Here is a 13,538-nt window from a genome sequence, read left to right on the forward strand (position 1 = left end):
GCGGGTTTCAACAGGTAATGTACATTTCATTGTTATGTATATTTCCCCGCCTGCATGATATGAGGCGTTTTTATAAAAGGGGGAAGTTTCCCAATATTTAAATCAAATAATAACATTAACACATTAAACAACAATTGAAAATGTTTTTTTTAGATTGCAGTATAAAGACAATAATAGTGCATTGACTTGACATATCAACGATATAAGGATTCGACCCGAAACGGGGAAAAAAGCTCGGCAGAGCCTCGCATTTCCCCGTTTCTAAGCCTCATCCTTATATCGTTGATATGTCAAGTCAATGCACTATTATTGTCTATTTAAAATAGTAGTTGATTGAAAAAAAATATAAACATACAAAAGAACATGTAGAATATTGTTGATATTATTGCATGATAATATTGTGATTGGAATTAAGACGTAATAATCTTTTTATTAAAATGAATATATAGCTTTAAGTTTCGTATTAACTTTATGTTTTCGGCTAAAAGGCGAGTGCTAGAGAAGGGGTGGGTTAGGTTCAGTCGAAAACACTGGTTTGTTTCTACATTTGAGAATTGCGCCCTCTTCCACCAAGTCTATTCATATACATTGTACTTATTTTTTTATTATTTTGTTTTATTATAGATTACTGGACGTACCATTGTTTGCACAAATCTACAAACTACTTTAAACGATGAGTATTATGAACGTAAGAATTCCTACATTTATTTAAATTTTTTTTTACACATACATTATATTATTAAAATCCTTGCAAGAGACACCTTTAAGATGTTCAGGTCATATTTGAGGGTCTGGAGGCGGGGGGGGGTGTCCTTCATTTCTTTTCTTTATTTTTTTAGGCCATTTTTCTCTATTCTTTATACTTTCTACCCATTAATAGAACAATAATCTAAAGAAGTTTGATTGCGATTTAGTACATATGTTTATTTATTCTTTTCAATGGAGGATTCCCAGTGAGACTAAATTGTTATGTATCAAGATTACTTAACAGCATATTTTTTTAATATGCGACTTATTCATCTGTTAAATGGTTTTGTAACACGAAAAAATTTTACATAGGTCTTTATTGCATGATTTTTATATATTTTCAAACAGCTGAAACAAAGACCATTTTCTCAACTTGGGCAGAGGAGAATTTAAAACAAGCTGAATGCATATTGGAGAACTTCAGAAGGCAAGGAATGGTCATACTTATGGGTGACCTTGCATGTGGACCGGAAATTCCGTCTAACGGCATTAGAAAAGAACATTTACGTTAGTTGATTAATGACCTTTGTCTAATTAAGTGGATGGAATATACTGTGATTTCATATTGTGCGGAAAAACAGTTTATTTTCGTTTTGATTTTAAATCGTAACCGGATTTGCTTTTATTTCTAAGTCGAGCGTTTCTAGTGATTGCAATTGGTTTCTTTTCTCAGTTGGCATGCCCTGCATCTGCATGTTCTATTTTGATCCTTGTTGAAATATTCATTTACCTTGCAATTTGAAAATGGAATGTTTTCTTAGAAAGTCAATGAATGATCGAGATCATTCTTTTCGCAGAGAAAGAAATAAACAAAAAATACATCCTTAATATTGTCAGTGCATATCAGTAATTTATGATTCTCAATTGCCAAAACTATACAAAATAATTAAAATATTTTTTTATCAAATTAAAGAACATGATACATATGAGTTTTTTTTCCAGCTTCATACAACGCCTTAACAACTCAATTCGTTTCACCATATGCTAGGACGATTGGTCTTCAAACAAGTAGGGGTGCAAAAATTATCACTACACACGTGATGATGAAAGGATACAGCAGTCGCATAACTTGCTCGGTATGTTTTAATAAGGATTAATCATGTAATTACCGAAACTGATTTAAAGCAATCATGTAAACATAGTCACACCTTGACGGTCACACACGGGGGCATCTTTAAAAATCATTGAAAAAAATCAAACAAAGTTAAACAGCATCTTTATATTCTATTTATCACAGAATAAATTAATAACTGTTACAGTAGGGCTTTTGTAACAAGTTTGCCACTTACAAATGAATTATTAAATTGCATTCGGCACACCTCTGCAGTTTATTACATTTATGTTAGTTGGAATATGCCGAGTTTTACCGAAAGCTGAAATCAGTATCATACCTTTACGTAACTACCACTAAACCGGATGCCGCTGGTAGAGAATTGTCAGACCCCGAAGGTACCAACAGCAAAGTGCACGTGGATGTAGTTCGGGTTTGATTTACGGCTTAATTTTGAAAATTGTGAAATTTTCAGTTGATAAATTTTGAAATTAACTAAAACTAAAGTTGAAACGCCTTAAGGCAAAGTTGACTTTTTATAACCATTGTATTGTAATAATTAAATTTTATGCTTTTTTGATTCCAGACTCTTAGAAAGTAATTCAAACCATCTGTATTACGCACTGAAATTGCATGATATCTATATATATATATATAAACAAGTCTAATATATATAACGTATGAATAGGGGATAAGGATCAGGTCACTGAAAAATGTAGATTTTAAGGCCGAATATAGAGTGCTATTAGGAATTGTAGACCTACGTACTTTCAAAATACAAGTATGTAATAGTATGTTTCGAAATATGTTTATGTACAATGGTATTTTGAATTGTGTATCAAACTGAAAACGAATGTATATTACTCTAATATCATTATCATTTTTTGTTTTAGCGAGTTCTAGACACATACAATGGAACAGAACTTTCCTTGGGGTACGGTGTAAAATGTATGCTGTAGATTGATGAAAGAATATGACGTTCCTATTATGCTAAATAAAATTTTACATCAGCAATAATTTGTCGCTTTTTTCAAGGCCTTATTTTATGTATGAGGGTGTGGATGGGGTTAACAGAATAGAGAATAATTCAATAATGGGCCAATGAAATATTGAATGCAGAAAAACTAGAGAATAGAGAATCAAGGGGTGCTAAAATATAAAGGATAGACATGACAAATTGGCAGAAAAAAATAAAGAAAAGAGAAAAATAGCATAAAAACTAAAGGATGCAGAAATGATTGACCCCCATCCAGACCATCATATATAAACATTGAAACATACATATCAAACGTTCTCTATGCCCCAACCGGAATTCGCCACTGTGAGCTCGTACAATTGTAGAAAAAGATGATATGAAAAATAGTCGTTTAGCGCTGTTAAACAAGAATGCAGTTGTTGTCGTGCTAACCACGTACCCAAACTTGAAATTTAGAGTATCCGAAAAAAAAAGAAGGTGTCTGACATATCCAAAAAGCGCTCCCAAGTCATCACCTGAAAGCTGCAGAGCAGATATGAAGTCATTCTGTTCCATAGAGTAATGTGTGACAAAAAATATTGAGTTGATTCAACATATTGTAAAATTCAAAATATAAGCAAACAAGAAAGAGGTGTTTGACAGATGCGAAAAGTGCCCACACTTTACAACTCATCACTGTCATGCTATTGAATAAATATGAAGTCATTCTGTTAAGTAGTTCGTGAGAAATACTAGTATATGAAAAAAAACACGAAGTTTATTCAAAATAGTATTATTCAAAGCATCGGCAAACAAAAAGTAGATGTCCGACAGATTCGAAAAGTGCTCATGCGTTATAACTTATCACTGTCAGGCTGCTGATCAATTATGAAGTCAATGAAATAGTGTGACGAAAATATTGGTTGGACGAACGGACGAACGGACAAGATGAATGCAATATATCACCACTCCTAGAGTAGGGATATAATATTGATATCAATAATTACTACAAATACATTTAAGATCGAAGAGGTTAAGTCAAGACGTATGTGGAAAAACTTATTCCTTGTTATGTTTTTCTGTCGAGACAAAAGAAAAATGTTTCATCCCCATTTCGTTAAAAGGTCATTGACAACAATTGAAACAAATAATAAAACGTTTTGGTCCTTTATGTTATGGTTTTTAATAATTTTTATGCCCAGCCCATGATAATTGGGGGCATTATGATTCCCGGTCTGCCCGTCCGCCCTTTCGTTCGTAACAGGTTTATGTTTAGGCTTAGGGTAGTTTGTCATGAAGCTGTGGTCACATCAACTAGAACCAATATGACAATTAGGAGATGTGGTATGATTGCCATTGAGACAACTATCCAACAGAATCTAAATGACGTGGATGTAAGCAACTTAAGGTCACCGTACGACCTTTAACAATTAGCAAAACCTATACCGTACGGTATGCTATAAAAAAGACCGACATGACAAAATGTAAAACTATTCAAAACCTACGGCCTAACTTATGATGAAACAATGAACGAAAAACAAATATGACAGACAGTAACCACAGATATCCACTGAATTACATGCTTATACATTTTTTTTTATGCGAGCTCTTTTTAAAATATATGCAAATTTGGGGTTTGACCCATACTTCGGGGTTAATTGCACATGCAAATGAGACAGTGTCAGCGGGGCATGGTGTGAAATGGACACATATTCTTTTTTTATAATGTTTGTGTTGTTTCTCTCGGTGACGGTATTGTCTTCTCTTTGTTCTAGAAATATTTTTCAGATAAATGCAAAATTATTGAAAAGATTAAAACTAACAGTTGTGATTCGTTATTTTCATTAAATATTAAAATGAATACTAGAGCACACCCGCGAAGTCGCGGGCATTTAGAGCGTGGTTGAAAATTGAGAGTAGAATTTATCAACATCAATATGTTCCACAAAAGAATAGCGTGAATTCTCGTTACACTCCACAGTAACAGCCTTTTCCAATTCTTCAAATAATATTATCCGCCGTTAGGGTACCTGTGTTAGTTCAAAATTCGGCAAGTCATCCATTCCAACACATGAGAAAGAGTTATCAAAATCCTCCAGCTTTTCGAAAGCAGTATTTTCATTTTCAACATCAGTGCATGTTTGTGATAACGCTAGATCGTCTATATACTGTTATCCCATTCAGCAATTACATTTAAAATTCAATGTCACTGACCTCCGTATTTGCAGCCATTTAAGACGACTGAAGCCCGCAGACTGATAATGCAGCGGGATAGACACTTTTCATCACGTGACATCAGTTGTGACGTCAAATGAACTTTGATACATGTCATTTACCAAATACAAAGTGATTGGTATGTGTAGATACACCATAGGATGGACAAAATTTCACTCGAAAGCAAAGCTTTCTCGTGGAATTTAGTCCCTCCTATGGTGTAAGCAGAGCTTTCTCGTGGTATTTAGTCCCTCCTATGGTGTAAGCAAAGCTTTCTCGTGGAATTTAGTCCCTCCTATGGTGTAAGCAGAGCTTTCTCGTGGTATTTAGTCCCTCCTATAGTGTAAGCAAAGCTTTCTCGTGGAATTTAGTCCCTCCTATGGTGTAAGCAGAGCTTTCTCGTGGTATTTAGTCCCTCCTATGGTGTAAGCAAAGCTTTCTCGTGGTATTTAGTCCCTCCTATGGTGTAAGCAAAGCTTTCTCGTGGAATTTAGTCCCTCCTATAGTGTATCTACACATACCCAGCACTTGTTAATTTGGTAACTATGACTTATACAATATGTCAATTTGTAAATCTTCGCATTAACACACAATTTTGAAAAAAATCATTATTCTATGACATACGACAACATCCTGAATTGAATAACATGAATCATTGATCATGAATATATGGCGGTGTTACTATTTTTGTTTTTAAATCTCTACACTCGCCCTTTTTTATCATTAAATAACAACGTGCTTAAAAGAAGATTAATCAATTGCTTAATTCCGCCTCATCTGGACTCTGTCGTATAGATGTATTTTTGTCAGTCATACCAAATCTTCTTATTTTATACACAAGGACTTGGTTAGCAGATTAAAATATTTATTTATCAATGTTTTTCAACCTAGATTTTTCAATATACGGATATGGATAGTAAACTGCACATTGCTAGAAAACAAAGATATATTGATGTCAACGTTAAAAACGTTAATAATGTAATACAAATAGACAGGAAATACGAAACAACATTGATAAACAAAATCTTAATCGTAAAAAACGCAAAAAAAACAATGAAAATCAAGAAAGCCTTTCAGATGGTGACATATTACATGCTATACACAATTTCGAAACTGGCCATGTAGAACAATCATTAACACTACATGATAGTGATGTGAAATCTCTACAAGTACTTGCAAATGAGATGTTAAAAACACTACAAGGTTTATGCACTGTTAAAAAAGGTTGAAAAAACTTACACTAACGGAGTTGAACAAAGATTAAAAAAAATAGAATAGAAAATTAATATATTTCAAAAAAAAAAAAAAAAATGATAAATTGACATAAATTCATACAGACAATAAAGAAACTAGTAATCAATCCAAATCAAATGATAATATGCATTTTATCGAAACACTTGTTGAACTGAAATCACATGTATCTGGCTTGGAAAATAAAATTGACAAGATTGCAATTAACTTAAAAACAAAGCAGGTAGAACAAGAAATGGACGATTACATGAAAGAAGACGCGACACTCACTGAAGAAAATAAGGAGAAAGAACTAAAAATAAACGCTGAAACATACAATAGAGTTGAAAGTTTACAAAACAATGAGAATGATAAAGATACTGAAAATACACGGAATTCAGACAAACAACAATGGGATAAAAACAAATCCAATCTTGATCTGAGACAGGACCATCACAAGGACAAAAGAATAGATAAAATCGAACAAATTGAAGGCAATGAATTACCTGAGAAAGACACGTCAGTGAGACAAGACATAAAAAACAATACTAATGAGACATTCAGTAGCCATAAAGATCTGAAATATGAGGAATTAGTTATTGATCTATGGATTGTAGGCACTTCAATTACCAAAAAAAAAAACATAATTGAAGGCTAATGCACAACAATAAAGTGGTTAAGGTGTCAACATTAATAAACGACAAAACTATCAGTGAAACTAAGGCATATATTGAAAAAAGTAATGTTAAGGCCAAAGTAATCATATTACAAATAAGATCAAATGATCTCAATAGGAAAAATCCAAATGAAGTTTTGCATGAGATGGAAGATTTAGTGCTTACATGTAGGGATAATATCCCTGAAGCAGAGTTAGTTATTGGAGAAATCCTACCAAGATTCCAGTCAAATGTACATTGGAGAAAAACATACGAAGAAAAAGAAGAGCATTTAACTAGGGCCTTAAACTGACGGTAGTGCAGTATAAATGCACAATATTAAGAAGTCCATACATCACTGAATATGATGTGTATAAAGATGGAATACACATACCACAAGAATCAGGTGTACCGAAGTTAGTCAAGTCTTATAAAACTGCTACAAATAAATTACTTGGTTTGAAAGAATCAAAACAACCAATCAGTAGTGACTTTCACAGGAACAGAACACCATAGACTTTTTCAAGTAGGATGCCCTTTGGAGAAACTACCCGCACATTAGGGATGAGAACAATTTTCAATATAGTAAAAGTGATCATTATACTGATACACATGATGCTGACAATGGGTTCTTATACAGTGAACAGATAGATAATCGGCTCTTACAAAGTGAACAGATAGACAATCGGCTCTTACATAATGAACAGAGAGACAATCGGCTCTTACACAATGAACAGAGAGACAATCGGCTCTTACACACTGAACAAAGAGTGAATCGGCTCTTACACAGTGAACGTGATCAGATGTACAGGTATCAAAGATCTAGCTTGAATAGGAATATGAGAATATGGTTGATAACAATCATGGATATGATAGAGGATGGACAACAACTGGTAAAAAAACAAACTTGAAGACCAATCAAAAGAAAAGCGTAAATGGTTTCTAAAAAGCTTTATTCAAGAACTATGTTAAATTGTTAACAATTATATGTTTCTCATTATTTCACTCTTGCTATTGGAAGCAAAATTTTATTTATATATCAAACATTCTTTGCTGGTTGATTACGGTATATTAGACATTTATTGGTAATGGATAATGATATGACTATTGATGATAGTATGCTAAGTTGGAACTTGAAGTTGAATCTATTAAACAGAAACTTATAAGAAACTTAGATAAAGTTCAATACAAACAAATGAATTATTATGCTAATGCAAAAATCACCAGATTAAAACAACAGAGAACAAGAGGTACTATGGACATTGAGACAAATATAAACTTGCACACCATAATAATAATATAATTATACATATCAACTAAGTGTGCTGGTGGTGTTATCACAGGTTTGTGTATGCGTCTAGTGCGATGGGGAGTCAGATACTCTTCCACTGCCGCTGTCAAGCCTATTTCATATGTGAAAAGAAAGCCGAGTGCGTAAGTCTTTCCTGCCAGTACATAGCCTCTGCACTTTAAAGACTTCTACGGTGCCTTCTCGGGACATCACATGGTAACTAGGATCTAGTGTCCTAGGCTTTACTGTAGAGGATCTCATAGTAGCAAGGACCCTAGAGATGAAGTGTGTAGGCCCATCAGCGTGTGGACATGCCATAACACTCATCAACCTTTCCCCAGTTATTGGTTAATAGCCAGCCGGATGAAGGTGGTCAACCTTGGAAGGTAACTCATCTAGAAGAAGATAACTCTGATATAAAATTCGGGTAGATTTGACTCGTCAGCCTTGTTCGGCAATTGATCAAAAGAAAAGAAACCTGGAGTAAAGATTCTCTGGCTCTTCTGGTTGGGAATTGAGCTATAGGCCAACAACCTATCCTCGTAAAAACTAAAAAGATACAGAAACGCGAAATGAAAGAACGACTTTTTTGATGGGAAATATAGAAGTAAGACCGGAAAACAGAAATCAGTTAGATGGTTAAATGAATGATGTTAGCCAAACCCAGAACCAATTGGAAGCAAACATTAGGAGAGTACCTTTGGTTAACACCGGAAAACAGATCAAGGTATGACGTTGGAATGTAAGAACAATGCATGCAACTGGAAAAACACATCAGGTAGTAAATGAAATGAACAACTATGGAATTGATGTATTGGGTATTAGCGAATGTCGTTGGACTGGAACAAGAAAGATCAACCTCAGAGGTGGTGAGACTATGCTATACTCTGGACACACAGAAAGACATGAGTATGGAGTAGCATAAATTTCAGTGTTATGCACCAACGAACGAAGCTACAGAGGAAGTAAAAGAGGAATTCTACCAAACCTTGAATGATGTAACAGCAAAATGTCCCTAAACATGATATGATAATAGTAATGGGTGACATGAATGCAAAGATAGGATCAGATAATGTCGGATATGAAGATGTCAATGGGAAGAATGGGTATGGTGTTATCAATGAGAATGGAGAACTATTTAAAGACTATTGTCAGACTTACAACATTGTAATTGGCTCCAGCATATTCCAACATAAAGATATTCATAAATACACATGGACTTCACCAGACGGAAACATCAAGAATCAGATTGACCACATCGCGATTGACAAAAGGTTTAGAAGATCTCTGGAAAATGTAAGCTCATATAGAGGGCTGATGTTGGTAGCGATCCTGAACTAGTTATTTCCATAGTTAAGTTAAAACTTTGTCGGCAGAGAGTAAATCAGGAAGATAAGAAAAGATATGGCACCGATAAGCTAAGAGTTCAAACTTAAGTTAAGGAACAGATTTCAGGTATTGGGAGAAACAAAGGCATAGAAGAATAGTTGATAGATATCAAACAAGCAATATGTGAGGTTGGTGAGCAAACACTTGGTTTTAAAGTGCCAACAGTATCAACAAAATACAAGAACAAAAACGGACAAAACAAAAAATCAGTGCTACAAGATCACAAAGACAGAAAGAAAAGCTGGAGAAAGATTATAAAGAAAAGGACAATGAGGTATGATTTAGTACAAGAGATGATGAAAGGAAATATATTGATAATATAGCAAACAGTGCAGAAGATGCAACAAACAAGGAAGAGCAAAACAAGTTATATATGCTGAGCAAGAAAAATTCCAACAGTGGCATGAGAGGAAGCATACCTGTAAAGTCAATGAGGGAAATATACTAACCAACGAGAAGGAACAATTAGAGCGATGGAAAGAACACTTTGAGGAGATTTTAAACTCGCAAGATCTACCTGTGACCTGTGCTAGCAGATATTCAACCTGGAGATGTTGTTGATATGAATATTTAACCACCAACCATAGAAGAGATAGTAAAAAGTATAAGGGCACACAGTAAGGCCCCAGGTATTGAAAACATACAAGCTGAACTATTGAAAGCTGATATAGGGACAATAGCAAATGTCTTTTGCCATCTATTTACAAAGATTCCGAACAGGGAAGAAATACCTACAGACTGGCAGAAGGGAATTAAAATCAAACTATCATAAAAAGGAAATTTAGAAAACTGTGACAACTGGAGAGGAATAACATTACTATCTGTATCTGGGAAAGTCCTCTGCAGAAACATCATCAACAGAATTAGAGATGTTATTGACAACCTTCTACGTAAAGAACAAGCTGGGTTCCGAAGAGGTCGAGGCTGTATCAACCAAATATTCATCCTGAGAAATAAAGTAGAACAGTGCAGTGAATGGAACAGCCCGTATTTATCAACTTTATCGACTTCAAAAGGGCGTTTGACACTATCCATCGAGAAACTTTCAAAAAGATGATGGCTAACTATGGAATTCCAGGTAAAATAATCAGGATGGTGAAAACATTTTATGATCACTTCAGTTGTGTAGTTGAACATGAGGGTAAACATTCGGAATGGTTTCACATTAAATCTGGAGCCATGCAAGGATGTGTAATGACTGGATTCCTTATCTTACTATTTATAGACTGGTCAATGAATCAAACAACACAAAAAAGGCGTGGGGAAGATTAGAGGTATTAGAAGATCTTGATTTTTGCAGATGATATAGCTCTCCTGTAAGCAACAAGAACACAATTGCAAACAAAAACAGATGATATACAAAAGATAGCTGAAACAACTGGATTAAAAATAAACAAGAAGAAAAGCAAAATAATGTGTGTGAAGGTAAACAACATCCTGCCTATTACATTGGACAACGAAGAAATAGAGATGGTTGACAGTTTTACATACCTCGGATATGTTATAGATACCAGCGACAATGCAACAGCCGACATAACAAATAGAATAAAAAAGCAAGAGCAGCATACTACAAGTTAAGAAAAATATGGGCCTCAAACCAATACAGTAGAAACACCAAAATGAAAATTTATAAGAGCAATGTAATATCAGTGTTGTTATATGTGGCAGAATGTTGGAAGATAAGCAAGAGAGATGGAGAAAAACTTAACACCTTTAACACCAGAAACTTGCGTAGATAGTTATAAGAAGATGTGGTATGAGTGCCAATGAGACAACTCTCCATCCAAGTCAAAATTTATAAAAGTAAACCAATATATAGAATCTATTTTGGCCAACTATGATTTCCAACACAAAACTGATGCAAAGAGCCAACATGTGCAGAATCTCCAACACCATAAAGACCAGGCGATGGAGTTAATAGGTCACATCCTTGAGGATGGACCCATGGAACGATTGTCGAATCACCGTGGCGTGGACACCACCAGGAAGGAGAAATGTAGGAAGACCAAAGGAAACCTAGAGACGAATGATAGACAAGGAAAGAACAGAAATTGGATGGAGGACATGGGGGAGAAGTACAACAACAACATGCGACACATGGCGCTAACGGGAGTTGTAAGTTGTAAGTTGTACATATCAACTAAAAGCCTTGTGTTTTTAAGATAGTAGTTGCAATTTTCAAACCCAACCCCCTTATAGATTTGTTTTTCAAAATAACAAAAAATGAACGATTAACACGTATGGGATATGAATTATTATCTGATTCTGATACTTAAAAGAATAGTCATTGTTTATACATGTGATTTGTATGTATTTCTATATGTTACTGTTTGAATAGTATCCAGAATTTTTTTATAGTTGTATACAGATGATCTGACATTACAAGTTAAAGTGAAAAGAAATTTAGGATAAACAAAACTTGTCAAAAATCATAACAAATTCTGAATTTTTGATGGTATCATTCAATACAATGTAGTAAAATATTTGATGAGATTATGATAATAGAAATAGGAAAAAAATTTTCATCATTAAATTTGAGTCAACTTTATATTATGAAAGATTTTAAGTCTATATTATATTTTTAAACGAAATAAAAAATTATGTCAAAGAAAAATAGAGATATATAAAAAACTAAAAATGAAAAATAGGCAAATTGATGATATAACTGTATCAATTTGAAATGTAAATGGACTTGGGCAAAAGCACAGAGATGAACCATCTCTAGAAAACCTATAAAACATGATATAAATTTTCTGCTAGAAACATGGAAAGGTTATCTATCTGATATAGATATTCCTCATTTTGATTGTTTTTCAAAATATAGGGAGAGAAAAAAAAGAGCAAGGAGGTATAGTGGAGGTATTATAGTATATATTAAAAAAAAAAATAAAAAAAAAAGTTACGTATATAAAAAAATTATCTAAATCTTCAAACCGGATGTGGCTGAAGCTAGATAAAACTTTTTTTGGTATAAGTAAAGATTTATATGTGCGTGGCATATACATACCACCATTTAATTCTCCACACTACAACAATGAATATCAGAACCTTGAGTCAGAAATTAGTAAAATAGATGGAAAGGGTACGATTTTAATCGCCGGATTAGTATCTACTAGTGCTAACTTTATTCTTCATGATGACAATAATGATAATTCATGACACTTGTTACCAGATAGTTATAAGTCAGATTATGAGATGACAAGGAGGTCACAAGATAAATTATTAAACTCCCAAGGGAGACAATTTTTGGATCGCTGTGCTGCTTCCCAACTCATAATATTAAATGGTCGATTCACAGAAGACATTTTGGGTAATATAACATGTTTTAATACACAGGTTTGTAGTGTTGTAGTTAATGCAGTAGCAAGTATGAATCTACTCTCTTCAGTGAAAATTTCATAGTTCAAGATCCATCACCATTCTCAGACCACTGTCAATTGGTAACTTATATAACATGTAATTTCAAGACGTGTAAATATCAAAACAAATACATAAAACAAGACTTTAATTATAGATGGACTAAACTATCTAAAAAGTTGTTGGAAATGGAACTGGCTAAAACAGAAATTTATGAAATAGCCAAATTTCAGACAACAAATTTTGAGAATACACCAGAAGGAATAAATCTAGCAAATAATAAAATATGTAATATATATACTTATCTATCAGATAGGTGTATGATAAAAAAATGTTTAAAAAGACAAAGACAAAAAATAAAGCACCATGGACAGATTCTGAATATATGGAATTAAGAAAAACTGTCCAGAAGTTAGGCAAAAAAATAAAATTATCTCCCTTTGACCAAACATTGAAATTGATTTTTGTTATAACTGTAAACAATTGAAAAAGGCATACAAATTTAAAAGAAAACAATATAAAAAGAATATATTAAAAAAACTTAAAAACCTTTCTCCAAAAGAAAATAAAGAATTTTGGAATATTATCATAAAAGGAATAAATAAAAGAAAACAGAATCTAATAATTCAGCACTTTTTGACCTTAATG

At 33.5% G+C, this 13,538-nt stretch overlaps 1 long non-coding RNA gene across 1 annotated transcript; it reads left to right on the forward strand.

Moving 5' to 3' along the window:
- The first annotated feature begins 624 nt into the window (after nucleotides 1–624).
- Nucleotides 625–1,796, forward strand: LOC127724632 (uncharacterized). Its single transcript, XR_007992620.1, has 3 exons — nucleotides 625–688; nucleotides 1,096–1,254; nucleotides 1,690–1,796. It is a non-coding gene; the product is annotated as an uncharacterized LOC127724632 (long non-coding RNA).
- Nucleotides 1,797–13,538: the final 11,742 nt, after the last annotated feature.

Source organism: Mytilus californianus, unplaced genomic scaffold (genome assembly GCF_021869535.1).
Source record: "Mytilus californianus isolate M0D057914Y unplaced genomic scaffold, xbMytCali1.0.p SCAF_14, whole genome shotgun sequence".
Taxonomy (NCBI): domain Eukaryota; kingdom Metazoa; phylum Mollusca; class Bivalvia; order Mytilida; family Mytilidae; genus Mytilus; species Mytilus californianus.